Here is a 27,998-nt window from a genome sequence, read left to right as displayed (position 1 = left end):
GGGTGATAAATACTCCCAGGTACTTTTCGAGCTGTGGATTTCCACGCATAAGGGAAACAGGATATTAAGTGCTGAATTTCAGTTGCCGGGATGTTAAGGGGAAGGGCTTCTGACTTAGATGTGTTTATTTTAGATCCCAGTAGGGATCCATAGCAATCGAGCTCAGCATGCAAATTTGGCAGGGAGATTCTTGGTTGGGTCAGGGGTAGGATGATATCATAAGCAAAAAGTGAAATCTTAAATTCCCTCCCTCTAACCGACATGCCCCAAATGCCTGAGCACCCACGAATTGACGCGGCTAAAGGCTCTACGCATAGAGCAAATAATAAAGGGGAGAGCGGGCAGCCTTGTCGGGTACATTGGTCCCCAAAAAAGGGAAGGAGAGGTCATAGGGGGTCCGGACCTGGGATGACGGGTCAGTATAGAGGTGGTGGATTGCTCGTAGAAAAGCCCCCCTAAATCCCATATGACATAGTGTGGCAAACAGGAAAGGCCAACCTAGGTGGTCAAAGGCCTTCTTCGCATCCAGGCTAAGAATTAAGGAAGCCTGGCCTTCACGATTCGCCACATCAATCAGGTCCACAACTCTTCTAGTATTGTCTCCTGCCTGACGAAGGGGGACAAAACCTACCAGATCTTTGTGGATCAGGGAGGGAAGTATTGTGTTCTAATGTATGGAAAGGAGTTTAGTGAAGATTTTCACACAGAGAGGGATCCTTATCGGGCTTTGGAATCAAAGTGATAAAAGATCTCTGCATACCTGATGGGATGGGGGTGTCTTGGAGGAAGGCATTGAAGATTTTACACGTATGGGGAAGCAGCAAGGGAAGAAAGGTTCTATAGTATTCGTAGTGGAAGCCATCAGGCCCGGGGGCCTCATGAGAAGGCAAAGATTTGTAAGTAATTTTGAGTTCCTCCTTGGTAATAGGCGCATTTAGAGAGTGAAGGTCTGAAGCCTGAAGATGGGGAATCACACTCTGCTCTAGATATTGCCGCATGTGATCCTGTAGCTCACTAGAAGGAGGGACGTGAGGGATTTCAGGGTTATTTCTATAAATCAGTAAAAACTCCTCGAAGGCTCGAATAACATCCCGAGGGTGGGATAGGACACCACCTGACCCATCCTGGATTTGGTGTGGGGCTGTTATATGGGTGCGATCACGCATTTTTCTAGCTAATGGGGAGTGGGCCTTGTTACCCTTATCATAGTATAATTGTTTCAGACTGATTAAGGCTTTTTCTACTCGGCCCAGAGCCAGGTCCCTAAGAGTAGTGCATAAGCGAACAATCTTTTTAAGTAGAAGCAGGGATGGAGTAGTTTGCAACTGGCGTTCTTTTTCAGTCTGTAGTTTAACAGCCCAAGCATTCTTTTTCATAGCCGAAGAGATTGCTATACAATGACCGTGAAGAACGGCCTTGTGGGCTTCCCATAGAGCAGAGAGAGACACATCAGGGGTATCATTTTCACCAAAGTATAGTTTCAGGGTAGACTCCAGCTCAGATTTAGAGGGAAGATGTTGGAGCAGAAAGTTGTTTAGTTGCCAATGGCAGGGTCTGCAGGGGGGGGTACCTAACGATAGTGTGAGCCGCATGGGAACATGGTCGGACCAGGAAATCGGATAGATACGTGCGTATTGGATAATTTTAAGTGTGGGGTTGTTAACAAAAAAGTAATCTATACGAGAGTGTGTGCAATGGGGAGCTGAATAAAATGTATACTGTCTATCTCCAGGGTGGAGAATCCGCCAGGCATTAAAAAGAGCATGACGTCTAGTAAGTTGCCGAAAAAGCTGTAAGTCCCTAAGGACTCGGGATTGCGAGCCCCGGGGACCCACCACAAAAGCCGCAGAATGGGGTAAAGTAAAATCACCCCCATTAATCAGATGTTTGTGGTCAGACTGGAAAAGGCGAGAAAGAACTTTAGACAGGAAGCTGATCTGTCGGACGTTCAGGGCATATAGGACACAGAAGGTAACTGTCTGTTTCTGTCATGAGCCTCGGAGGATAATAAAATGCCCTTGTGGGTCAATATAGGAGTCTGAACATGTGAACGGGGAATCACGCCTAAAGAGTATAGCAACACCAGCCCTTTTACGGGAGTTAGAAGCCAGGTAGGCTCGGGGATAATATTTGGATGCAAATGTGAAAGAGCCCTCCCTGTTAAAGTAAGTCTCCTATGTAAATGTTTCTTTGCTTCCTTGTATAATGGAACTTGTATACTTGCCCCCGCTGAGAACCCAGTGAATAAACACTGAGGATCGCTCGGTTCTCACAGCTCCCTGAGCAGAGTGCTGGTGACAGTCAGCAGCTCTTTGCCCTGCCATTAATTGACATCTCCACATTTAGTGTTGCATAATTGTACAGACTTCTCTCCTGTAGTGAAAATTTGTTTGATTTCACTGCACACTATGAATTTCTTACAGTGTGCATTAGAAGCCGCTTCAAGGCGGAGAGAGCCTGCCCTTTCCCATGTCTGTAAAATGTCTAACATCATCAAGCTCTTTTCTCCTTAGCCTTATTGTCCTTGGCCCACTTCTTTTAATATGTTGGATTTCAGACCTTTCAATCATGGAGGCTTAATGTCATAAGTGGGCATTACCTATGGCAGTCTGTATGCAAGTTGCCTAGGATTCTCCGGACTGACACCAGCCCATGAAGGCATTTTGATATTTGCATAACTCCTTCCAGGAGACAGTCCACTGTTGGCATCAGGGCTGAGGACTTTTGAGAGTAGTGTGGCAGGGTGCTTTGATTTAGAAGCCATGATCTGCCTGCCTTACATAGACAAACACAGGGGCCCAATGATGGCATCACAGGCTCCAAAATAAGGTATGAAATTAAAAAGGTTTTATGTAAAAATTTCACTAGCATGTTGATGTCGGGGGAGAAAGGAACCAGAAAAAGCAACATATAACTTGCATAAACTTCTTGAAATCAACACTGTCTGGTTCTTATGAAATGAAGATGAAAGGTTTCTGCTATAGGATTGGTATTTTGGTCTTTTTTACGGCACTCCATGGAAGATACAGTTTGTAAGGTTGGCTGAACAGAATTAGAAATAAACCATGGAAAGTAGAACAAAAAATAGATGAATTTAATATGTGTATTTACAGTACCTGTTGACTTTGAGTTGTAAAAGATTGAATACACAGGCAATTTGAATCTGAATTTAAGTTTTAATTGTTGCATCCATCTCACAAACGATACCTCACCAATGAGCATGTGAACTCTGATTGTTGTATTTGTCTCAAAATGGTCTCTCATTGATGATCATGTGAACTCCCGTGACTTATAGGCATCAGCAGGCATCCTCTTTCTGTTGTGGCTAGTAATGGGAAGGCCTAGAAAAAAATTTAAAAAATGTGGGGTATGTTCTTTTACAACGATCAATAATATATCTATGACTTGGAATACAAACTATATAACATAAGAATTTTGCGATTTTATATAAAGTCCTAAGTTATTGCAAGTTCTCTAAGCTGAAGACAATCAAATCCTGGAATAGCATTCAAGTAACACTGTACTTCTCAGTGCAGTTCTCAAAAAAGAAAAAATTGCATTTCTGCCTCCAGGGGGCACTGCAGAGGAAAGGCTTCAGTTTAGCTTGCCTACAGTTGGGGAAACTGTTTCTTCTACAGTTGGGTGATTGTTGGGATACAGTGGGATGATAGTTTCTGCCCTTTCAGACCTTAAACGGGTTGTAAACCCTCATGTTTTCACCTTAATGCATCCTATGCATTAAGGTGAAAGAACACCTGGCAGTGACCGGCTCCCCAGCCCCCCGTCTTAATTACCTGATTATTTCCCTCGGCAGAGACACGCTGTCCCTCTCTCGGGGTCCCGACTCTTGATTGGATAGATTGATAGCAGCACAGCCATTGGCTCCTGCCTTCTCAACCACCTTCTCCCCAGCCGGGGGATACTTGGTGACATCACCATCTGTAATCCAGGGATCAGGAAGCAGAGAGATGCATGTGAATGCACATCCACATAACGGGAATGGTAAAGTACCCCCCACATCCATCTACATAGTCACGAGTGACTGGACGTTTACTGCACTGACCTGTATGTGCACACAGTACGAAGAGCTTACACCACTGAGGCCACATGTGCTAACCTGACTGAACAACGCCTTTCATTTTTCAGCTGAGACATTATCCAGTGTGATTACCTCAGCATCTACAGTGAAAATATACAGTGTAGATGGTGCCCTAGCTCAACCAGGCTTAACATCTTAAGCATGGCTTAAACTGAGGAAAAAATTATTAAAAAAAAAAAAAAATTAGGATATTTATTATAGCAAAAATTAAAAAATATTATTTTTTCAAACTTGTTGCTCTTTTTTGTTTATAGCACAAAAAAGAAAAACCGCAGAGGTGATCAAATACCACCAAAAGAAAGCTCTATTTGTGGGGGGAAAAAATATAAAAATATTCATTTGGGTACAGTGTTGCATGACCGTGCAATTGTCATTCAAAATAAATAATGCATTACAATTAAACTACACCCATTAGATTTTAGACAACTAAAATGAGTTTTAGTTGACTAAAATGTACTGGAGATTTAGTCGACTAAATACAACTAAAACAATTGCAGAAGACTAAAATGGGACTTAAACCAAAATGCCAAAGGACTAAAACTAAATTGAAATTTGCTGCCAAAATGATCACTGGTTTCAGTAATCCGATCTGACACACTTCCTCCCCTTGTCTGTAGTAAAAGTATTTGCGAGGAGATGTGCTCAGGGGTGTGGCTGTTACTCCGCTCTGCCAGCACAGAAGGTTGCACTGTGGAAATATTGCCAAACAAAAAACAGTCAAAACCCCCTAACATGCAGGGGTACAGGGCTAAAAAACAACAAAGGTAAGAGACTTTAATTGCACTTTCAATCTCCAAAACTGTGAAATGGTTGGAGCTTGGTGCTAGCTTATAAGTGCGCACAAATGGAGAACAGGACAGGTTTTCTAGACTACAGGTTTTCAGTTAAGGGTAGATGTTTCCCAGGGGTTACTTCTAACATGTCTCAGTTATACTTAAAGTGATATTAACCAGTTCAGATTCGCACTATAGCTAAATGACGGCTACAGCGCGGATCTACATTGCCGGGACGACGTCCATTGACGTCGTCCCCTTTCCTCGCTCTCGTGAGCGCGCATCGGGGAAAATCTGTGTTGGCCGTGTGCCTTGGACACAGCCAATCACAGATCACTGTAAATGGCCAATCACAGTGGCCGTTTACAGCGCAATTGCCGTGGCCAATGAGAGATGATCTCAAATGTAAACAGAGACAGCGTGTGAGGAGAGAGAGCATCTGTGAACAATTGTGAGTTCGTTTTTTCTACTGAAAAATAAAGTGTGCCCAATCAGTGCCCACAGTGACAAACAGCATCTATAGCTAGTGCCATCTGTGCCCACTTGTGCTATCAGTGCCCATCTGTACCATCAATGCGCATGTGCCACCTCATCAGTGCACATCTGTGCTGCCTCATCAGTGCACATCTGTGCAATCAACCAGTGCCCATCTGTACCTTGGCAAGAAAGGCCAAGTACCGGTGGGGTGTCACCTCAGCCCCAAAGGGTTAGGACCCATGCCAGCCTTCCCTATGCCCTTCAGAACCCCTTGTGGCTTCCTCCTAATTCAGGACAAGCTAACGTTCCCCCTTTCACCAGCCAGGAGTCCAAGTGGACACAGAGAATTTTACCCCAATTAATTTTTTTATTTATTTTTACGGAAGACATGTTTGCGTCAATTGTGGCCCAGTGCAACCTGTATGCACAGCAATTTATTTTGCAAAATCCAACATCATATTATGCCTGTCCCTACGAGTGGAGAGACTTAACAGTGGAGGTGTTGAAGGTTTTTTTGGGCCTCACATTTAATATGGGACTCGCCAAAAAAAATCAATTGCGTTCCTTTTGGTCAACCCCCCCCATCCACCACATGCCGCTCTTCTCCGCGGTAATGCCCAGAACCAGGTATCTGATGATCATGAGGTTCCTATATTTCAGTGACAATACCCAGTGCCCTCCCCGAAATGACCCAAATTATGACAGGCTTTATAAAATTCGGCCAATACTAAATTGTTTTTCTGAAGTATTCCCCCAGCTGTTCACCCCGGACCAACACATATGTGTGGATGAGTCCCTTGTTAAATTTAGCGGAAGGCTTAAAATTAAGCAATTTTATCCCCAGCAAAAGGGCCCACTATGGGGTGAAGGTGTACAAATTATGTGATCGAGCCACAGGGTACAAATATGCCTTCATAGTGTACGAAGGGAAGGACACCCAGCTGCAGCCCCCTAATTGCCCGCACTACTTGGGAACCAGCGGGAAAGTTGTTTGGGACCTCATATACCCCTTACTGGAGAAAGGCTATCACCTGTATGTAGACAACTTCTACACATCTCTGCCCCTGTTCCACAATTTTTTTTTTCAGTTGCCCATATTCAATTCCTATATCATTTACCACAACTCCACCCAAAACCCCCAACCCTTCCTTGGCTACCAGGAGGAAATTTACACTGCCCTTATATTCCCGAACGGCCCACCAGAAAACATCAGATCAGATGTTCTTAGTCGACTCTCCGAATGCCACTTTCCAGATAAACTCCCTCCCAAACCAACAGGCCAAAGACGTCAAAAAAGATGTAAGGCGAGTACCAGAGTAGGAGTCATAAGAGACACATATTATTGTGCACAATGTCCTTCCCAACCAGGCCTCTGCATAGGTGAATGTTTTCGCTGTTACCATACTAAAATAAATTATTAGTGAAGTATGGTAAACGTAATCCTCAGTTCCTGCCTTCACACCCCTTATGCCACTGCCTGCTCTGTAACTGACCCTGGCTTGTTATTTGACCACGCTTCTGCCTAACGATTTTGTATATACCGCTGCCTGATCTGGAACTGACTTTGGAATGTTTGACCATGTTATTTGCTTGCCTCTTGGACTGATCTTGTACCCTGCAACTGGACTAGTGGGATTCAACACAGGAGTCTCACATATGTGAGGGGCTCCAGAATAGTTTTCCTGGATAAAGAAAACAATTTTCTTTGTTTTCTCATTCCTAGATTAGGGTCTGGAGACTCGGAGGCTTCAAAGAGATTTGGGTGGGAGAAGCCTCTACCCCTGTCCCCATTCTGTCCTGAACGAGGCCCTACTTTTGCCTGCTGCCTGTAGGACTTACTGCCGTCATGCCTCTGTCTGTTGCACTGACCAAAGCACATGGACCATGTAACTGCTTACTACCAGAACCAATATTTTTGGCACTGCTGACAATATCTCTGCCTGCACTGACCCTGGACTGTATATGGACAGTATCCCTGTCTGCTGCCTGAAAAATTGTGTTCGCTGTTGCCGACCAAGTCCCTGCCTGCTGCCTGGACCAGTGCTATCCTCCTGTGGACAACTGCGCTACTAAAACCACAGGTAATCTTTTGTTTACCTTTGCTCAGCAGAATGTATTTTAGGGTGAAATTCTTGGTATGTGCATGCTATGTGTCCCTGGAACACCTGACGATGTTCCTTGCATGTTGGATCTCTGTATGTGGCCAGGCTGTGACAGGCTGTCTCACACATGTGGTATTGCCATACACAGAAGGAGTGGCAGAATGTATTTTGGGGTGTCGTTTTTGATATGTAAATGCTATGTGTTGGAAATATGTTATAAATATGTTATAAACGGATAACTTCATTTTTTTTCCACATTTTCCAAAAACTTCTGGAAAAAATGAACCGTTCAAAAGACTCATTATGCCTTATAGCTTATACGTTGGGGTGTTAGCTTTCCAAAATGGGGTCATTTTGCGGGCGTTTCCATTGTCCTGGTGCTCCAGGGCTTTCAAAAGTGTAATAGGTGGGTGAGAAATGAAATGTGTAATTTATGCTCCTAGAAAGGAGGAGTAGCAGAATGTATTTTGGGGTGTTATTTTTGCTATGTAAATGCTATGTTTTGGAAATATATTATAAACGGACAACTTTGTGTAAAAAGAAAAAACAAAAAAAAAAAAATGCGTTTTCATTTTTTTCCACATTTTCCGAAAACTTCTGGAAAAAATGAACCGTTCAAAAGACTCATTATGCCTCATAGATTATACGTTGGGGTGTTAGCTTTCCAAAATGGGGTCATTTTGTGGATGTTTCCATTGTCCTGGTGCTCCAGGGCCTTCAAAAGTGTAATCAGTAGTCAACAAGTTAGAATGGTAATTTATGCTCCTTGAACACCTGATGGTGCTCCCTGCATGTTGGGCCTCTGTATGTGGCCAGGTAGTGAAAAAGTCCCACATATGTGGTATTGTAATGCTCAGGAGGCGTAGCGGAATGTATTTTGGGGTGTCATTTGTGGTATGCACATTCCATGCGAGAGAAATAAGCTATTACAATTACACTTTTCTGAAAAAAATAAATAAATAAAATCTTAACTTGCAAAGAATTGTGGGAAAAAATGACAACTTCAAATAACTCACCATGCCTCTTAATAAATACCTTGAAATGTCTACTTTCCAAAAAGGGGTCATTTGGGGGGCATTTGTACTTTCCTGGCTTGTTAGGGTCTCAAGAAATGAGATAGTCCTCAGTACATCAGATGTGATCTTTTTTTATGACTTGCACCATAGCTTGTAGACTCTATAAATTTCACACAGACCACATAATATCCACTAATTTGGGTTATTTTTACCAAAGATATGTAGCAGTATAAATTGTGGCCAACGTTTATGAAGAAAAATTGCTAATTTGCTAAATTTTTTCACAGAAACTAAGAAAAATGCTTTTTTTTTCCTTAATTTTCGGTCTTTTTTCATTTATAGTGCAAAAAATAAAAAACTCAGAGCTGATCAAATACCACCAAATGAAAGCTCTATTTGTATGAAAAAAAGGACAAAAAAATCATTTGGGTACAGTGTTGCATGACTGAGTAATTGTCATTCAAAATGTGAGAGCACTGAAAGCTGAAAATTGGTCTGGGCAGGAGGGGTGGTTTAAGTGCCCAGTAAGCAAGTGGTTAAAGGCAGATATTTTTTTTTTTTTTTTTCTTAATAAACATGTTATACTTACCTGCCCTATGCAGTGGTTTTGCAAAGAGCAGCCCTGATCCTCCTCTTCTTGGGTCCCCTGCCATAGCAGATTGCTATGGGGCACACGAGCCACTGCTCTGTGTGTCCATTCACACACGGAGCACGGCTTGGTCCCACCCCTACTCTCTGTTCATTGGCTGATTGACAGTAGCCGGAGCCAATGAGGAGGAAGGGACCCAGGAGAGCCGCTGCTCTTGTGCACATCGTTGGATTGAGAGGGAGCTCAGGTAAGTATTGGGAGGTTGCTGCACACAGAAGATCTTTGAGCCTTTACAACCACTTTTAGCTAGCCAAAGTACATTTAGTACAGAACAAAGGTTTATATATCCTGAGAAACATTTTTCTAACAAGCTTAAAATCCCCAACAGAAAGCAGCTTACCAGCTTCAGGGCTTCCACCCTCTAAATCTGGCAACCTTTGTGTGGTATAACTGCCTGGTTTCGGCTAAGTGGGCCAGTGAGTACCCCAGTCCCTGTCAGTAGCCTTGCCCCCTGGGGGATCAGGGCAAGGGTCCTTCTTCGGAGGAGGACCATGTGTAGACACAATGCACTTTTTTGTGTTCTCACTTTATTTTTTTGCACCTGCTGTTACATTTTCGAGTGTTTCACGACACAACAGGACTAAAAAAAAAGGTGTATGGTTAGAACGCGGTTGGCAGATCTTCTTATTGGCACCCTGAAATAAGGGATTTGCCTGGATTGTTAAATCATTCTACTGCTGTTCCTGCTTAGTGGTTTCTTCTTCCTGACACAGATCACATTATCATCCTGGTTCATAAGTAAGGCAGTTGGTGAGTAAAAACCTGAAGAAGCTGCTGTGGAATTTTCTTGGCTTAAAGGTGACTACATCCTAATAGATGCAGTCGCTGTTCAGGTATTTGAGCAGTGGCGGGTGTTGCAACTGGCTGAATACAGTAGTAGGCAGAAGAGAAAATCAGTTCAATTTCTTGTTCAGCCCTCAGGCTGCACATGAGGTGTGTGTGTGTGTGTGTGTGTGGTTAGTTAGTCTTAAAGGGCTTGTAAAGTCTCATGGTTTTTCACCTTAAAGCGGAACTTAAATAATTTTTTCAACTTTCCATCAAATAAATCTTCTGCTCTTGTTGTTTTAACTTTGGATAGTAAATTTTTTTTTCTGCCAGTAAATGCCTTATACAGCCCACTTCCTGTTTCTTGTCTGGTCATTAGCCTAGGCTTATGACATCATGCACAGCGCTCTCTCTCCTGAGAGTTTGCCAGGAAGGGAGGGGGGATGAGTCATAATGGGGGCCAATGAGGGCTGCAGAGCTGGAGGCGTGCATCTGTAAATCCAGGAAGTGAACAGGCAGCAGCTTCAGCTGCCAACAGTTAAAATGGCTGCAGCCAGACTTGGTGGAGGGAGATTTCTGCAGCATATTTGTAAAGTACAGAATCACAGTATATATAAAATAATATGCAAAGTGGTTTGAGGGAAGCTTCAGAATGGCAAAGATGATTTTATTACAAATTATGTGAGCAGACTGCAGTTCCTCTTTATTGCATTAAGGTGAAAAACCTTCTTTGCTGCAGCTGCCCACAGAGAGCATCCCCCCGTTTTTCTTACCTGAACGTTCGTTCCAGTGATGTGGATGAGCCCAGAGTCCAGCCACTGTCTCTGTCCTCATTGGCTAGACTGATAGCAGCTGAAGCCATTGGCTCCCGCTGCTGTCAATCCAGTGACACAAGAGCGGGGGGTGGGGCCAAGTCCTGCTGTCTTTGTTAATGGACGCAGCAGCAGGACTTGGGAGCGTGCCCGCACAGGTGCCCCAATGGAAATCGTCTCTCCGTGGGGGCACCCGATGAAGGGGAGGAGCCAGGAGCGCCGGCGGGGTATCCCAGAAGAAGAGGATTGGGGCTGCTCTATATTGGAAAATATAGACACTGAGAAAATGTATTTTATATGTATTTATAATATATATACATATACATACAGTGGGGACGCAAAGTATTCAGACCCCCTTAAATTTTTCACTCTTTGTTATATTGCAGTCATTTGCTAAAATCATTTAAGTTAATTTTTTTTCCTCATTAATGTACACACAGCACCCCATATTGACAGAAAAACACAGAATTGTTGACATTTTGCAGATTTATTAAAAAACAAAAACTAAAATATCACATGGTCCTAAGTATTCAGACCCTTTGCTGTGACACTCATATATTTAACTCAGGTGCTGTCCATTTCTTCTGATCATCCTTGAGATGGTTCTACACAAGGGGTCTTCCAACTGCGGCCCTCCAGTTGTTCAGGAACTTCAATTTCCATCATGCCTAGTCATGTCTGTGAATGTCAGAGTTTTACAATGCCTCATGGGAAGTGTAGTTCTACAACAGCTGGAGGGCCGTAGTTTGAGGATCCCTGTTCTACACCTTCATTTGAGTCCAGCTGTGTTTGATTATACTGACTGGACTTAATTAGGAAAGCCACACACCTGTCTATTTAAGACCTTACAGCTCACAGTGCATGTCAGAGCAAATGAGAATCATGAGGTCAAAGGAACTGCCTGAAGAGCTCAGAGACAGAATTGTGGCAAGGCACAGATCTGGCCAAGGTTTGGGATACAAGGAATCTGTATACCTACAAGCATACTGAACTAACTGTCAAGAGGACTATCAAAATACTACTAGCCAGACTATATCTAGTCTACCTTTTTCACTCACAGCATCTAGGAAGAGACACAGCAGACCTTTTGTGGAACACAAAAAACTGGATTCCATGGCTGATCAATAGATAGGATTTCTATGTCTACTAGATGTCAGTGTAGTCAGTTGTTTGACTGTATATTTAGTTTTTCTAAATTGTCTTTGGTCATCTTTATTAACCACTTCAATACCAGGCACTTATGCACCTTCTCGCCCAGACCAATTTTCAGCTTTCAGCGCTCTCACACTTTGAATGACAATTACTCAGTCATGCTACACTGTATCCAAACAAAATGTTTATCATTTTCTTCTCACAAATAGAGCTTTCTTTTGGTGGTATTTAATCACCACTGGGTTTTTTATTTTTTGCGATATAAGCAAAAAAACTGCGAAAATTTTGAAAAAAACATACTTTTTTTTTTAGTTTCTATTGTAAAATTTTGCAAATAAGTCATTTTCTTCATACATTCGTGCCAAAATTTATACTGCTTCATATCTTTGGTAAAAATAACCCAAATCAGTGTATATTATTTGGTCTTTGTGAAAGTTATAGAGTCTACAAACTATGGTGCCAATCACTGAAAATTGATCACACCTGATGTACTATCTCACCTAAAGGCCTATCTCATTTATTGAGACACTAACAAGCCAGGAAAGTACAAATACCCCCCAAATGACCCCTTTTTGGAAAGTAGACAGTCCAATGTATTTACTAAGAGGCATGGTGAGTTTTTTGAAGTTGTAATTTTTTCCCACAATTCTTGGAAAAATTAAGATTTCTTTTTTTTTTTTTTTTTTACACAAACTGGTCATATTAACAGGTTATTTCTCTCACACAGTATATGCATAATTGCAATTACACCCCAAAATACATTCTGCTACTCCTCCTGAGTATAGCGATACCACATATGTGAGACTTTTACACAGCCTGGTCACATACAAAGGCTCAACATTGAAGTAGCACTTTCATGCGTTTTACAAGCATAAATTGCACATATCCTTTCTCAACCATCTACTACATTTTTGAAGGCCCTGGAGCACCAGAACAATGGAATTATCCATAAAATGAACCCATTTTGGAAAGCACACACCCCAAAGTATAATCTGTGAGACATAATGAGTCTTTTGAACGGTTCATTTTTTTCCAGAAGGTTTTGGAAAAAGTGGAAAAAAAATGAAAATGCATTTTTTTTACACAAAGTTGTCCATTTATAAGATATTTCTAACACATAGCATGTACGTAGCAAAAATGACACCCCAAAATGCATTCCTCTACTCCTCCTGATTATGGTGGTACCACATGTTTGAGACTTTTACACAGCCTGGCCACATACAGAGGCCCAAAATCCAAGTAGCACCTCCAGGCATTCTAGCAGCATTAATTACACACATCATTTTCTGACTACCGATCACATTTTTGAAGGCCCTTCATATTTCTAACACATAGCAGGTACATACCAAATAACAAAAGATTACCTGTGGTTTTAGAAGTGCAGTGATCCACAGAGGAGAGCATCGTTCCAGGCAGCAGGCAGGAATGAGGTCAGCGACAGCAAAAGCAATCATCCAGGCAGCAGGCAGCAATACTGTCCATAGTTCGTACAGGCAGAGATACTGTCATCACAGCCAGAGCACAGGCAGAGGTGTCCCAGCAGAAATACTGTCCAAAGTCAGTAGAGGCAGCAGGCAGATATATGGTCAGCACAGTCAAAGTATTGGTCCAGGCAGCAGGAAGGACCATCAAGCTTAGGGCCAGGGGTAGAGGCTTCTCCCACCCAAATCGCTTTGAAGCCTCCGGGCAACCAGACCCTATTCTGGGAGCACAGAAAACGAAAAACTGTTTTTCTCTACTCAGAACGCTATTCTGAAGCCCCTCAAAAACATGGTCGATTAACAGGCCAAGGTCGGTGCACGTGGAAGTCAGAAATGTGGTTTAAATCGGCAGGCAGAGGCATCTTCTGTAAACAGGCCAGGGTCAGTTAATTAACATGGTAGCAGGCAAATGGGGAAATGGCAGTCTGGTAATAATAAAGGGAACTAATATTGGATGGATGTATGATAATTTTTGAAGCAATCTCCGATGCACAGGCCAGGTTGGGAGGGACATTGGGGACAATAATAGCTGGAATCTCTTCTTACTCCTCCTCTGCTGCATACACAGCATTTCTTTTGGCGTCTTCTTCCAGATTCTGTGGGGGCAATTCTATAGGGAAAGTGTTGCTCGTGAAGTCGGCTCACATTATCAGATCGAATGCTTCCTGGGGCGGGACCTTGTTGGTAAATGAGGGCAGTGACAATGTCTTCAATATACTTGAGGTAGGTGATTTGTTGGTTTTGATTTGCTTTTTGGTAGCAGACAAACGAATTAAAAAGGGCCATGTGAAACAGGTGAAATGCAACTTTCTTGTACCAGTAATGGGACTTTCTGGTTGATAAATAGGGCTGTAGCATCTGATCGTTTAAATCCACCCCCCCCCCCCCCATATACATATTGTAGTCGTGGACACATTCGGGCTTTACAATGGGGCCGCGTCTTCTTTGGATCTCCACCACGGTGTCATTGTGGATAGTAGAGAGGATGTGGACATCTTTCTTGTCCCTCCACTTCATGGCCAACACCTCCTCGTTCCTCATGAATGCCGATTCTCCGTTTTGCAATTTTTTTTGCCAAAAGATTTTGTGGGAATCCCTTACGGTTTTTTTTTTTTTGGTTTTTTTTTTGAAGGTACCACAGGCCGGGGTTTTTTTTACTGTAAAGATGACGAAAAAGGGGCAGGCTGGTATAATAGTTGTCGACATATAGATGGTATCCTTTTTCAAACAGGGGGTATGTCAGCTCCCAGACAATTTTCCCACTGGTTCTAATATATGTGGGGCAGTCATGGGGCTGGAGCTGGGAGTCTTTGCCTTTTGTAGATCCGGAATGTGAAGACTTATCCAATGGCTCGATCACATAATTTAATTTCAGCCCATACCTGGCTCTCTTGTTTGGTATATACTACTTGAAGTGCAGTCGGCCAGTGAAATGTATGAGGGACTCGTCCACACAAATTTTTTGGTCTGGGATGAAAACTTCTCTAAATCGCTGGGAAAAGGAATTCATTAGGGGGCGTATCTTGTACAATTTGTCATGGTTGGGATGATCTCGGGGAGGGCACTGTGAATTGTCATTAAAGTGGAGAAAACGCATAATCATGTCGTATCTTGTCCTGGACATGACAGCGGAATATAGGGGCATGTGTTGGATGGGGTTGGTGGACCAATATGCATGGACTTCGTTCTTTTATGTAAGCCCCATATTAAAAGTAAGGCTCAAAAACAATTAAAATTTATCCAGTGTGACACATCGCCACTGGAACATGCGGGCGTAGGAAGAATTGGGGTTGGCAACAATAAATTGGGATTTCATACAAATTAGTTTGATCCACCATATTTTGCAGAAAATCTTGTGGAAAAAATAAAGAAAAATAATCGAATAGAGAAAAATTTGTAGTGTCAGGCTGCACACCTGGCTGTGCAGTGAAAGGGGGGATGATAGCGGATCCTGAGTTGGCAGGCAACCATAAGGGGTTTGCCAGGGCATCGGGAAGGTAGGACTGGGGCTGGGTTCTTCGGGTTGGGCGTGTAATTCCAGTACTTGTACTGGGCTCCTGTTCCTGGGGTCTGGCGCTGCTGGTGGTGGGCAGATCTCCTGATCTCGGTCCTGATCTCGGTCCTGATCTCGAGCCTGATCTCATTCTTTTGGGAGGGACGGTTTCCTCCGCAGACTCGGACTCTGATCCACTATCCTCCACTGGCTCGTATTCCGAACCAGAATTGGATGATGGGAGCTCCCCGCTGCTCTCATCATCCGACATGGCAAGAATCTCATATGCCTCCTCAGGTGTGTAAACCCTTTGGGACATGATGGCAATGCTTATTGGCAGGCCTGTGTAATGTTCTGCTGGTGGTAGTGGTACCGATTGAGGTATTAGTGGCGGGCCTGTGCTGTGGTACCGATGGAGGTACAGGTGGTGGTGGCGGTATGGGTGGTGGTGGTACCGATGGCGGTACTGACGGTGGTACGGGTGGTGGTGGTACCGATGGCGGCACTAGTGGCGATACTGTTAGCAGCCTGTGTGGCAGTATAGATGGTGGGCCTGATGGCAGTACTAGTGGCGGTACTGGTGGTGGTACCGAAGGCGGTACTGGTAGCCTGTGTGGCGGTACCGATGGCGGTGGGCCTGTGACAGATGGGCTGATTGGCTGGGCTGTGTGACAGGTCCTCTTTATTGGGGGGGGGGGGGCCGTGTTGTGTACAGTACAATACAATAAAATGTCAGACAGACGATTTCACTCACTGATCCCTGCTCTCTCCTCACACGATCGGTGTGTGAGGAGAGAGCAGGGATCAGATAGTAACAGCTACTCAATGTTTACATTTGTGACCGGCTGTGATTGGACGGACGCTGTGTCCAAGGGACACTCGCCTCCCTCGATCCCTGCTCTGCATGCCTTCGGCGGCGTGCAAGTTTGTTGTGACAGATGATCGGCTGTGACTTTGACACAGCCGATCACGTGGTAAACAGCCAAATTCATTGGCTGTTTACCGTGATCAGGGAAGCGCTGTGTCCGAGGGACACACACTGTCCTCGATCGCCGCGATGCGCGCCCCCGCGGGCTCGCGCCGGCATGTTATTCCGCTGGACGTCATATGACGCCCAGTCAGGATATCGCAACCACTTCCCAGACATCAATATGCTATTGACCGGGCGGGAAGTGGTTAAACTATAAGAACAAAAAGATTATAAAAAGAGAAAAAGGAAAACCTAAATGATGCAAATGCCCGGCTTGTCTTACACACGATTGAGTAACATTGATCAAGTAAGTCTGAAGTCGTTATGCTGAAGGTTTTTTAAAAAAAAAAAAAAGAAAAAAATGAAGGTGGTTCTCGTGCTGTTTGGATAGTATCGCTGGCTGCGCTGCTCTGTGGTGTGTTCTCCCCTGGCTGTGAGTCTGTTTCATTGTCTCATGCTGTCACTGGTTAAGGACATTTTCCTAAAGAGTGCATGCTGGTTACTTCCCTGCTGAATTTACCTCAGCCCTGCAGTTCTGAGGGAGAAAGGTAAACCTCTGTTATGGCGGCGGCCAAAAACGCGAATGTTCCGGCTTATGCGCAGGTGAATAATTCTGTCAGACTGGAGTTTGAAGCTGAGAAAAGACAAGAAAGAGGCCTGGAATATATTGTCAAAGATTTGCTGTTTGGACTGTTCCAGTTAAAACTAGATAAGATTCTTGCACTACAGGATTATCATGTAAGAGGAGTTTATGATGTTACATTTATTAATAAGAGAACCTGCCTTGATTTTGTGAGGAAATCGCAGCAGTATTGCAATGATAAGTTATTGGACTGTGTAAAGGTGACTCCACATTATGAGGAAGAGAATTTACAATCGCTTGTGCTGAAAACGTATAACCCAAATTTACCTCAGGAAGACATTACCAGCTGGCTTTCCCTGTTTTGTGACAAGGTAAAATTTCTACATAAAATTACTAACCAGTTTGGGTTGTGGACTGGAAAAAGAAAATATCTTGTGTCATTTAAAAAAGACCTTCTTCCCCCAGCTCGCTTTAGCATTGGAAAGCATAACGGGGATTTATTTTTTGATGGAATGGGCAGTTTCTGTCGCATATGCCATGTATATGGCCACACAACTGAGCTATGCAAAGAGAGACATAGATGCAGGAATTGTGACTCTTTTGAGCATGAAACTCTAGCATGTTCTAAAATTAAAAGATGTAATTTCTGCCTTTGTCCTGGACATGTTTATTCAAACTGTCCCCATCGTAACAACACAGAGACATTAAAGCAGGCTGCTGCAGCTAATCCTGAGGTAAAATCATTTGAGCGGGAAAATTCAGCTAATCCAGCGCCCCCTGCTGTTGATTTGGAAAATCCTGCGGGTGGATTAATTTCTGACATTTCTAAAGCAAAAAGACCTGTCACAGCAGAAAGTTAAGCATCACACCAGGTTTTTGTGCCAGAGGAAAAGTCTGTCTTGGAGAAAATGGAGGCTGTATCCTTGCAGGGAGAAAATGGAAAGGAGCAACGTTTAAAATATATGACAAAACAATCAGGAAGATCCAGAGAAGGAAAGCAGGCTTTGGAAAAAGGCAAGTGCCCTGGGGATGAAGATGCACAGCAAGCTGGAAAGTCAAAGGCCAAGAAACTACGAACAGGATCGCCAGCTGCGATTGGAGCAAGGATGGATATACAAGCTGAAAAGAAGTCATGGGCAGAGGTTGTAAAATCCTCTGCTAGTACAGATTCAGAGAAAGTGGAGCCCAGCCCCCTTCCAGCGGAGTATTTGTCAGGAGATCTATTCTTTGATAATGAGATTCCTATTAATACAGTCAGCCCGACATCTCCTAAGCAGAATTTCTTAAACACTGATTTAGTCCACCAATTGGAAAAAGTGATGGGAATGGATCCTTCAGAGGGCAATATGGATTTCTGAGTAAGTCTGGATTAGGAATCTCTACCTTATTTCCCCATGGCTGTGTTAGAAGGCTTAACCTTTAACGTGCACTGCATAAAAAGTCAGCTAAGACGCATAACTGTGTTTAACTTTCTGGTGGCTTTTAATGTAAGTGTTTTTTTCCTGCAAGAATGTGCTATACCACACATGAGCAATTATGAGACTTTTTCAAAAGACTGGACTCATGGCCCTTCTGTGTGGTCAGGCTCAAATGGGAATAAAAGCGCAGGAGTTGCTATTCTTTTAAAAGGGCCAGCACAAATTCACCAGATACAAGAACTTGTGCCAGGGAGAGTTTTGTTTGTTTCTGTCTCTATTGATGGTATTAAGTGGGATCTCCTAAATGTATATGCATCTCCAGATACAAAAGACCGTATTGAACTGTTTGAAAGTTTGAACCTCTTTATGGCAAATATTAAACCAACACTTGTAGCAGGTGATTTTAATTGTACTTTAAGGCCCCTTTCACACTGGGGCGGTGGGGGCGTTGGCGGTAAAACGGCGCTATTTTTAGCACCGCTTTACCGTCATTTTAACGGCGGTATTCGGCCGCTAGCAGTGTGGTTTTAACCCCCGCTGGTGGCCGAAAAAGGGTTAAAACTGCTCGCATAAGCGGTATGGCTGCGCTGCCCCATTGATTTCAATGGGCAGGAGCGGTGAATACACCGCTCCTTCACCGCTCCAAAGATGCTGTTTGCAGGAGTTTTTTTTCTCTCCTGCCAGCGCACCGCTCCAGTGTGAAAGCCCGAGGGCTTTCACACTTGAGAAACCGTAGTGGCAGTTTTAGGTCGGTTTGCAGGCGCTATTTTTAGCGCAATAACGCCTGCAAACCGCCCGAGTGTGAAAGGAGCCTAAATGGCACAGATAGATATGGTCCAGGTGTTAAAATGACTGATAGATCAGCTAACCCTTTGAAAGCAATGATAACTGATTTCAAGTTTAGAGATATTTTCATGACCCTTAATATAAATATACCCTTAACTGAGAGAGTTACATGGAAAGGTAAAGATGCTGGATCAAGAATTGACTTCATATTTGCTGCTAAGTCTTTAGTGCCATTGAGATGCGTTCATAAAGAGAATGTTATTTCAGACCACAAGGTGGTGATTTTCAAGGTTTCAAGCCCAGCTGAACAAAAAGTGGGGAGAGGCTTTTGGAAATTGAACACCTCCCTGCTACAAGACGATGAAGTGTATAAGGATTTTAGTAAAGTATTTAAGGAGTGGCAGACAGAAAAGTTGCACGCTAGTGATGGTCTAACATGGTGGGATATAGTAAAAGGGAGAATTAAACGTTTTTTCATTAAATTAGGGGTTCACAAGGCAAAAGAAAAAAGAGAATTTATTGATAATCTAAATACCCAGCTACAAACTTTGTATAAACTCAAAGGAATAGGCTGTTATGTAGCTGATAATATTTCTACAGCAAAAGAGAACATTAAAAAGTGTCTAGAGGAGAAAGCAAAGGAAGTCATTTTTAAAAGCTGTGTAAAACATGTAGAAGAGAATGAAAAGTGTACCAAGTACTTCTTTAGGAGGGTTCCAATTTCAAAGGAAATAATAACAGAAATAGAGGGGGAGAATTCCAGGAGCGGCATAATGGAAAAAGTTTGTACTTTTTTATTAATCCCTATGACACCAAAAACATTGACAGCGATTTCCTGAATGACACACTCAAAGATATAACTATGGTTCTAAACCAAGATGATGCAGAGTCCCTAAATGAGCTTTTAATTGAAGATGAACTTTTAAAAACCATGAAGAGTTTTCAAAAAAAATAAAGTACCTGGGCTGGATGGGTTACCTGTTGAATTTTACTTGCAGTTTTGGGACATTTGGAAAAATGACTTGCTAAATGTATTTAGCAAATGTTTTCTGTATAAAGAGCTGTCACATTCTTGGAAGAGAGGAGTCATTGCCCTACTGCCAAAGAGGGCGACAAAACCCAATTAAAGAACTGGAGGCCTATAACACTCCTTAACCTAGATTATAAAATCTTTACTAAAATCCTTGCAAACAGGTTGAAAAGAGTAATAGATAAAGTGATCCATAGTAACCAGGTGTGCGGTATCCCTGGGCGTGGAATACACCATATTACCAACCTTATAAGGGACTCTATTTGGTACATGGAAGAGCGTAAGCAACCTCTGGCAATTCTGTCTTTAGATTTTGAAAAAGCTTTTGACCACATATCTCACGTGTATCTCTTTAATGTTCTGCACAAAATGGGCATTCCAGAGGGCTTTTTGTCCTCTTTAAGGTCCTTTATATAATAAGTGTACCAGTCAAGTTTTAGTCAATGGCTTCATGACAGAAGGCTTTAGCTTAAAGTGTGGTGTCAAGCAGGGATGTCCTTTGTCGCCGTTGCTTTTTGTCTGTGCCATTGAGCCACTTTTATGCTCCATCAGAAAGGATAAGGTGTTCAGAGGAGTTCATGTGCCAGGAAGTGGAGGGCTGCAAGTAAAAATAATTGGTTACCTTGGATTGGATTGGATGACCTTGCCATGTTGTGTACTAACACTACATCTGTTCAAAGGGCAATCAAAAGAACAGAATATTTCTGTGCCGCACCTGGATTTAAATTAAATTTGAATAAAAGCAGCATGATGGAAATTGGAGATTGGATACCCTCTCTAGATTCCTTCTTTTGTATTGGGCAATCTATAAAAATCTTGGGCACAATTTTTTACCTCTAAAAATGATGGAGAGGAGTCATGGAATGTGGTTATGGAAAGGATAAACAGAAAGGTTATAGGCTGGAAGATGCGACAGTTAACCATTAAAGCGAGGATTTTACTACTTAAAATTGTTCTGTTACCTATTTTATTGTATACAGCTCTCACCTTTCCTCCATCAGTTTTACCCCTGACTCAGGTTGTACGAACATGTTTTCTCTTTGTTTGGGGTTCAAAGATGGAGAGGTTAAAAAGAATATACATGACAAAACCATCTGAAAAAGGTGGGAAAGGCATGCCAAATGTAAAGCGCTTTGTATATACAAAATATTTGGTTCTATGCCTTCAAGCCCATAAAACAGAAGCACTTTGGTCTTTTTTTCTGAGGTATGCAGCAGGGTTTACTTTTCGGAAACGTGGTTAGTACAATTTATCTCTGAAAAGCCTTTTCTGCCTTAACCCCCCATGGTTTTATAGCATTTTGCAAACTATCATCTCTGACTTCAATCTTCGTAATAAATCCCAAGAAGATCTTTGTGATAAATTGAAGTTGAAACTGCATTTTAATGCTGCTGAAACTTTAATTCCTATCATTCAAATGCCAGAAGAGGAGGTAAACACTGTTTGGGCAAAAGTTAGTCATAAACAGCTCTTTAATAGTCAAAAAGATTTAGCATGGGCCTGTGGTCGCGAATGCCTACCTACCAAAGCCTTTCAGCACAAGAGAGGTGTGATACCATCAGCTAAGTGTTCAAGGTCCTTGTGTACATCTAATGAGACAGTAAAGCATTTTCTGTGGGATTGCCAAAGAGCTCTGGAGGAAAGTAAAACCACTTCTAGAACAGGTGGCGGGAATTAAAGATTTAAACTATGAGTTGGTCCTTTATGGCAAGGTGGAAACTATACCAAAGGCTAAATTTGTGATTTTATGGAAAATGATAAACTCTTTCAAAGAAGCTCTGTGGAAAGTCCGAAACAAGATAATCTTTAATTCTAATGAGGTAACAGTTAATGAATGCATATCTTTAAGTTTTAGTGCAATGCGTTTTATATGTTTTGCTTGATGAAAAGAGTTCTACAAACAAAAGCAAGTTTTGGTGTCGGAAAAATGGTTTACATTTTCAAACTAAGTAACGGAAAACTAGATTGTATTGTATGATATGTGGACTCTTTACCATTTACTTATGTATACCTGTCAAGAAGTATTGTAAAGTTGAAATGTGAACTTGTATATTATTTATTGACCTAATAAAGCTTTTAAAAAACAAAAAAAACGAAATGAAGGTGGTTCTTCCAGGGTGAGGCTCGGCCATTGCACTCCAGCTGTGCTGACCCCTGCGATTTCCTCAAATGCAGGAAACTCGACTGCATAATTTGTGGTAGCGGGGGACTGCGTTCGCGCTTTCCCCTGATCATTCCTGGTTAAAAACAGCTTTCAAAAAAACCGCCTGTTTTTGTGCTTGACAGCAACACCTCTCAGCTGTTTCCCTGTGTTTTTTGTTACAGCCAGCCTTCTCCCTTTTACAAAGCGTTCTACGTAGCTTGCCCGCGCGCCACAGTTTTTCCATTATTGCTTTGCCCTATGAATAGATTTCCCTGGGTACTCGTATCCGCTACAGGACCCCCTACGCCATTCCACTCTGTAAACAGCAATGCTTAAAAGCTGATCACTGCCAAACATGGTCCTCTTTTGGACACGCCCATTCGCCCCCCTGCGTTCAGCATATGGGGTCTTATTCTCCACCTTTGACTCCCTTGCCTCAGACGGCTCCACAACTATTTTTCTCCTCCTGTCTGCCTCTCCAGATCATTCCCGATCATGGCCCTGGAATCCCAAACCGCATAACGTCAATCACAGATGGTTTACTCTTTAGGGGGAAACGTAGAAAATAGGACAGGGTCGCCCAACCATTTCTACCCTGCTGGACTTCAGGAATGTACGGGTGTTGGAGAGGTGGCACTCGGCGTCCTTTTTTGTTTTTGCTTTTTTTTATGCATGTCTTTCTTTCTTTCTTTCTTTCTTTCTTTCTTTCTTTCTTTCTTTCTTTCTTTCTTTCTTTCTTTCTTTCTTTCTTTCTTTCTTTCTTTCTTTCTTTCTTTCTTTCTTTCTTTCTTTCTTTCTTTCTTTCTTTCTTTCTTTCTTTCTTTCTTTCTTTCTTTCTTTCTTTCTTTCTTTCTTTCTTTCTTTCTTTCTTTCTTTCTTTCTTTCTTTCTTTCTTTCTTTCTTTCTTTTCTTCCCCTCCATATACACTACTGTGCAAACCTTTTAGGCGGGTGTGAAATAATGCTGTCGATTTTAAGAATGCTTTCAGAAGTAGAAGTGTTGATAGTTTTTACCAATTAACAAAATGGAAAGTCAATGAACAGAAGAGAAATCCAAATCAAATCAATATTTGGTGTCGCCACCCTTTTGCCTTCAAAACGGCATCATTTCTTCTAGGTGCGCGCAGCGCTTGTGCACGCGGTTATCGAAGGAACTCGGCAAGACAGGTTGTTCCAAACATCTTGGAGAACCAACTCCAGATCTTCTGTGGCTGTAGGCTGCCTCACATCCTTCCCTCTTTTCTTTTCCTCTAATGCCAGACAGACTCGATGATGATGATGACGAGATCAGGGCTCTGTGGGGGCTAAACCGTTACTCCCAGGACTCTTTTTGTTCTTCTTTACGCTGAAGATAGTTCTCAATGACATTGGCTGTATGTTTTGGGTCATTGTCCTGCTGCAGAGTAAATTTGGGGCCAATCACACACTTCCCTGATGGTATGGCATGATGGCTAACTATCTGACTGTATTCCTCCGCATCGAGGACACCATTGATCCTGACCAAATCTCCCACTCCATTTGCCGAAATGCAACCAACCCCAGACTTGTAGGGGAACCTCCGCCATGCTTCACTGTTGCCCGCAGACACTCATTTTTGTACCGCTCTCCAGCCCTTCGGCAAACAAACGGCCTCCTGCAACAGCCTAATACTTCAAAGTTTGACTCCTCGGTCCAGAGGACCCGCTGGCATTTTTCTGCACCCCAGTTCCTACGTTTTCGTGCCTAGTTGAGTCGCGTAGACTTGTTTCCACTTCGCAGGTATGGCTGTTTGACTGCGATTCTTCCGTGAAGGCCGCCTCTGGCCAGACTTCTGCAGACAGTAGATGGGGATACCTGGGTCCAGCTGGATTCCGCCAGTTCCGTGTACTGATGGCACTGCTGGACTTCTTCCGGGTGTCGAAGGGAAGTAAGCATGATGTGTCTTTCCTCTGCTGCATTAGGTTTCCTCGGCCGCACACTGCGTCTCCGCTCCTCAACGTTGTATCGTTTTTCTTGTGCTCCTTCAAAGGAGCTTGACCAGCGCACCTTGAAACCCCAGTCTGCTTTGAAATCTTTGCCAGGGAGTGACCTTGCTGATGCAGTCGAACTACCTTGTGGCTTGTTGCTGTGCTCGGTCTTGCCATGGTGTAAGGCCTGGGACTTGAAACCCGTCTTCTACAACCTCACCTTAGTGTAGCAGACTTTAGCTGTGCTTCACCCAGTTTTTAGCCTCCTACGCAGCTGTTTCTATGTCAGTTAATGACTGTGTTTCAGCCTACATCATATTTGTTAATGATCATTTGCCCCTGCTTGGTATAATTTGATTAATCACACGCCTGACTCTAATCCTACAAAATCCCTGACTTTGTGCAAGTGTAAAAATCGATTCCGGTTTTGAAGCCAAAGGGTAGTCGCACCAAACATTGATTTGATGTAAATTTTTCTTCTGTTCGCTGACTTTGAGAATTGATGAAAAAAAAAAAAAACAAAACAATAAAATTGTAAAGCATTCTTACTTTACAGTATTTCTTCACACCTGCCTGAAACTTTTGCGCAGAGCTGTATACCCTTTAGGCAGCGCCGCAGAGGTTTAAGGGTGCAGGGAATTCTAAATGTTTTTGGCAGATGTAACTGTTCACACCGATGAAATTTAGCTGCGCGCTTAGTTGTTTGCCTTGAGTTCTTACTATGTTTTTTTTTACAAGCGTTCAGCCATTTCATACTGACACAAGTGAGAGTTAACATCCTGACTCGTGAGCAGGTCAGCGAGTGTCTTAGAGCAGACAGGCTTGTGAACAGTGTAGGGTCGGTGCCCTTTGATATGCAATAGGCTACGGGCTTTGTTTAGCCGAGGGACGCTACGCTGTGGCTGGGTGCTTAAGGGCCCTCCCCGTATGCAAAATGATGTGCTGCTGCAGTGTACGCTGGGATTGTTTGGTTTTTCAGATTCCTTTTCGTAGAATCCAGACATTTGGGGGACATCTTATCTATTAGGGGAAGATTAACGACTCTTAACTGTTTTATAGGGACATGGCTGGCTTGTGGTCTAGCGCTGAGCAAGGCTGGTTTGTCCCACGTCCGGAAAGCTTCCATAACTTGGTGGAGGCGTGCCCCGACCGGGGAGCACTACACGGTCAATTCCAACTCATACTTACCTGGCAGGGGAGATACCATGATCATGAAGGTGGTTCTCCCAGGGCGAGGCTCGGCCATTGCACTCCGGCTGTGCTGACCCCTGCGATTTCCTCAAATGCAGGAAACTCGACTGCATAATTTGTGGTAGTGGGGGACTGCGTTCGCGCTTTCCCCTGATCATTCCTGGTTAAAAACAGTTTTCAAAAAAAACGCCTGTTTTTGTGCTTGACAACAACACCTCTCAGCTGTTTCCCTGTGTTTTTTGTTACAGCCAGCCTTCTCCCTTTTACAAAGCGTTCTACGTAGCTTGCCCGCGCGCCACAGTTTTTCCACTATTGCTTTGCCCTATGAACAGATTTCCCTGGGTACTCGTATCCGCTACAGGACCCCCTACGCCATTCCACTCTGTAAACAGCAATGCTTAAAAGCTGATCACTGCCAAACATGGTCCTCTTTTGGACACGCCCATTCGCCCCCCTGCATTCAGCATATGGGGTCTCCTTCTCCACCTTTGACTCCCTTGCCTCAGGCGGCTCCACAACTATTTTTGCTCCTCCCGTCTGCCTCTCCAGATCATTCCCGATCATGGCCCTGGAATCCCAAACCGAAGAACGTCAATCGCAGAAGGTTTACTCTTCAGGGGGAAACGTAGAAAATAGGACAGGGTCGCCCAACCATTTCTACCCTGCTGGACTTCAGGAATGTACGGGTGTTGGAGAGATGGCACTCGGCGTCCTTTTTTGTTTTTGCTTTTTTTTATGCATTTCTTTCTTTCTTTCTTTCTTTCTTTCTTCTTTCTTTCTTTCTTTCTTTCTTCTTCTTTCTTTCTTTCTTTCTTTCTTTCTTTCTTTCTTTCTTTCTTTCTTTCTTTCTTTCCTTTCTTTCTTTCTTTCTTTCTTTCTTTCTTCTTCTTTCTTTCTTTCTTTCTTCTTTCTTTCTTTCTTTCTTTCTTTCTTTCTTCTTCTTTCTTTTCTTCCCCTCCATATACACTACTGTGCAAACCTTTTAGGCGGGTGTGAAATAATGCTGTCGATTTTAAGAATGCTTTCAGAAGTAGAAGTGTTGATAGTTTTTACCAATTAACAAAATGGAAAGTCAATGAACAGAAGAGAAATCCAAATCAAATCAATATTTGGTGTCGCCACCCTTTTGCCTTCAAAACGGCATCATTTCTTCTAGGTGCGCGCAGCGCTTGTGCACGCGGTTATCGAAGGAACTCGGCAAGACAGGTTGTTCCAAACATCTTGGAGAACCAACTCCAGATCTTCTGTGGCTGTAGGCTGCCTCACATCCTTCCCTCTTTTCTTTTCCTCTAATGCCAGACAGACTCGATGATGATGATGACGAGATCAGGGCTCTGTGGGGGCTAAACCGTTACTCCCAGGACTCTTTTTGTTCTTCTTTACGCTGAAGATAGTTCTCAATGACATTGGCTGTATGTTTTGGGTCATTGTCCTGCTGCAGAGTAAATTTGGGGCCAATCACACACTTCCCTGATGGTATGGCATGATGGCTAACTATCTGACTGTATTCCTCCGCATCGAGGACACCATTGATCCTGACCAAATCTCCCACTCCATTTGCCGAAATGCAACCAACCCCAGACTTGTAGGGGAACCTCCGCCATGCTTCACTGTTGCCCGCAGACACTCATTTTTGTACCGCTCTCCAGCCCTTCGGCAAACAAACGGCCTCCTGCAACAGCCTAATACTTCAAAGTTTGACTCCTCGGTCCAGAGGACCCGCTGGCATTTTTCTGCACCCCAGTTCCTACGTTTTCGTGCCTAGTTGAGTCGCGTAGACTTGTTTCCACTTCGCAGGTATGGCTGTTTGACTGCGATTCTTCCGTGAAGGCCGCCTCTGGCCAGACTTCTGCAGACAGTAGATGGGGATACCTGGGTCCAGCTGGATTCCGCCAGTTCCGTGTACTGATGGCACTGCTGGACTTCTTCCGATGTCGAAGGGAAGTAAGCATGATGTGTCTTTCCTCTGCTGCATTAGGTTTCCTCGGCCGCACACTGCGTCTCCGCTCCTCAACGTTGTATCGTTTTTCTTGTGCTCCTTCAAAGGAGCTTGACCAGCGCACCTTGAAACCCCAGTCTGCTTTGAAATCTTTGCCAGGGAGTGACCTTGCTGATGCAGTCGAACTACCTTGTGGCTTGTTGCTGTGCTCGGTCTTGCCATGGTGTAAGGCCTGGGACTTGAAACCCGTCTTCTACAACCTCACCTTAGTGTAGCAGACTTTAGCTGTGCTTCACCCAGTTTTTAGCCTCCTACGCAGCTGTTTCTATGTCAGTTAATGACTGTGTTTCAGCCTACATCATATTTGTTAATGATCATTTGCCCCTGCTTGGTATAATTTGATTAATCACACGCCTGACTCTAATCCTACAAAATCCCTGACTTTGTGCAAGTGTAAAAATCGATTCCGGTTTTGAAGCCAAAGGGTAGTCGCACCAAACATTGATTTGATGTAAATTTTTCTTCTGTTCGCTGACTTTGAGAATTGATGAAAAAAAAAAAAACAAAACAATAAAATTGTAAAGCATTCTTACTTTACAGTATTTCTTCACACCTGCCTGAAACTTTTGCGCAGAGCTGTATACCCTTTAGGCAGCGCCGCAGAGGTTTAAGGG

The 27,998-nt window shown here is 43.3% G+C and overlaps 1 protein-coding gene, 1 non-coding gene and 1 pseudogene across 2 annotated transcripts in view; all 3 read left to right on the top strand.

Moving 5' to 3' along the window:
* SLC38A9 (solute carrier family 38 member 9) overlaps positions 1 to 27,998 on the top strand; it is a 194,686-nt gene that overhangs the window by 35,225 nt on the left and 131,463 nt on the right. The window lies entirely within an intron of this gene.
* LOC141124309 (U1 spliceosomal RNA) lies at positions 22,163 to 22,336 on the top strand (annotated as a pseudogene).
* LOC141124287 (U1 spliceosomal RNA) lies at positions 25,375 to 25,538 on the top strand. Its single transcript, XR_012240858.1, has one exon. It is a non-coding gene; the product is annotated as a U1 spliceosomal RNA (small nuclear RNA).

Source organism: Aquarana catesbeiana, linkage group LG01 (genome assembly GCF_042186555.1).
Source record: "Aquarana catesbeiana isolate 2022-GZ linkage group LG01, ASM4218655v1, whole genome shotgun sequence".
In the NCBI taxonomy this organism is placed as follows: domain Eukaryota; kingdom Metazoa; phylum Chordata; class Amphibia; order Anura; family Ranidae; genus Aquarana; species Aquarana catesbeiana.
This window is presented reverse-complemented; position numbering and strand designations above follow the sequence as displayed.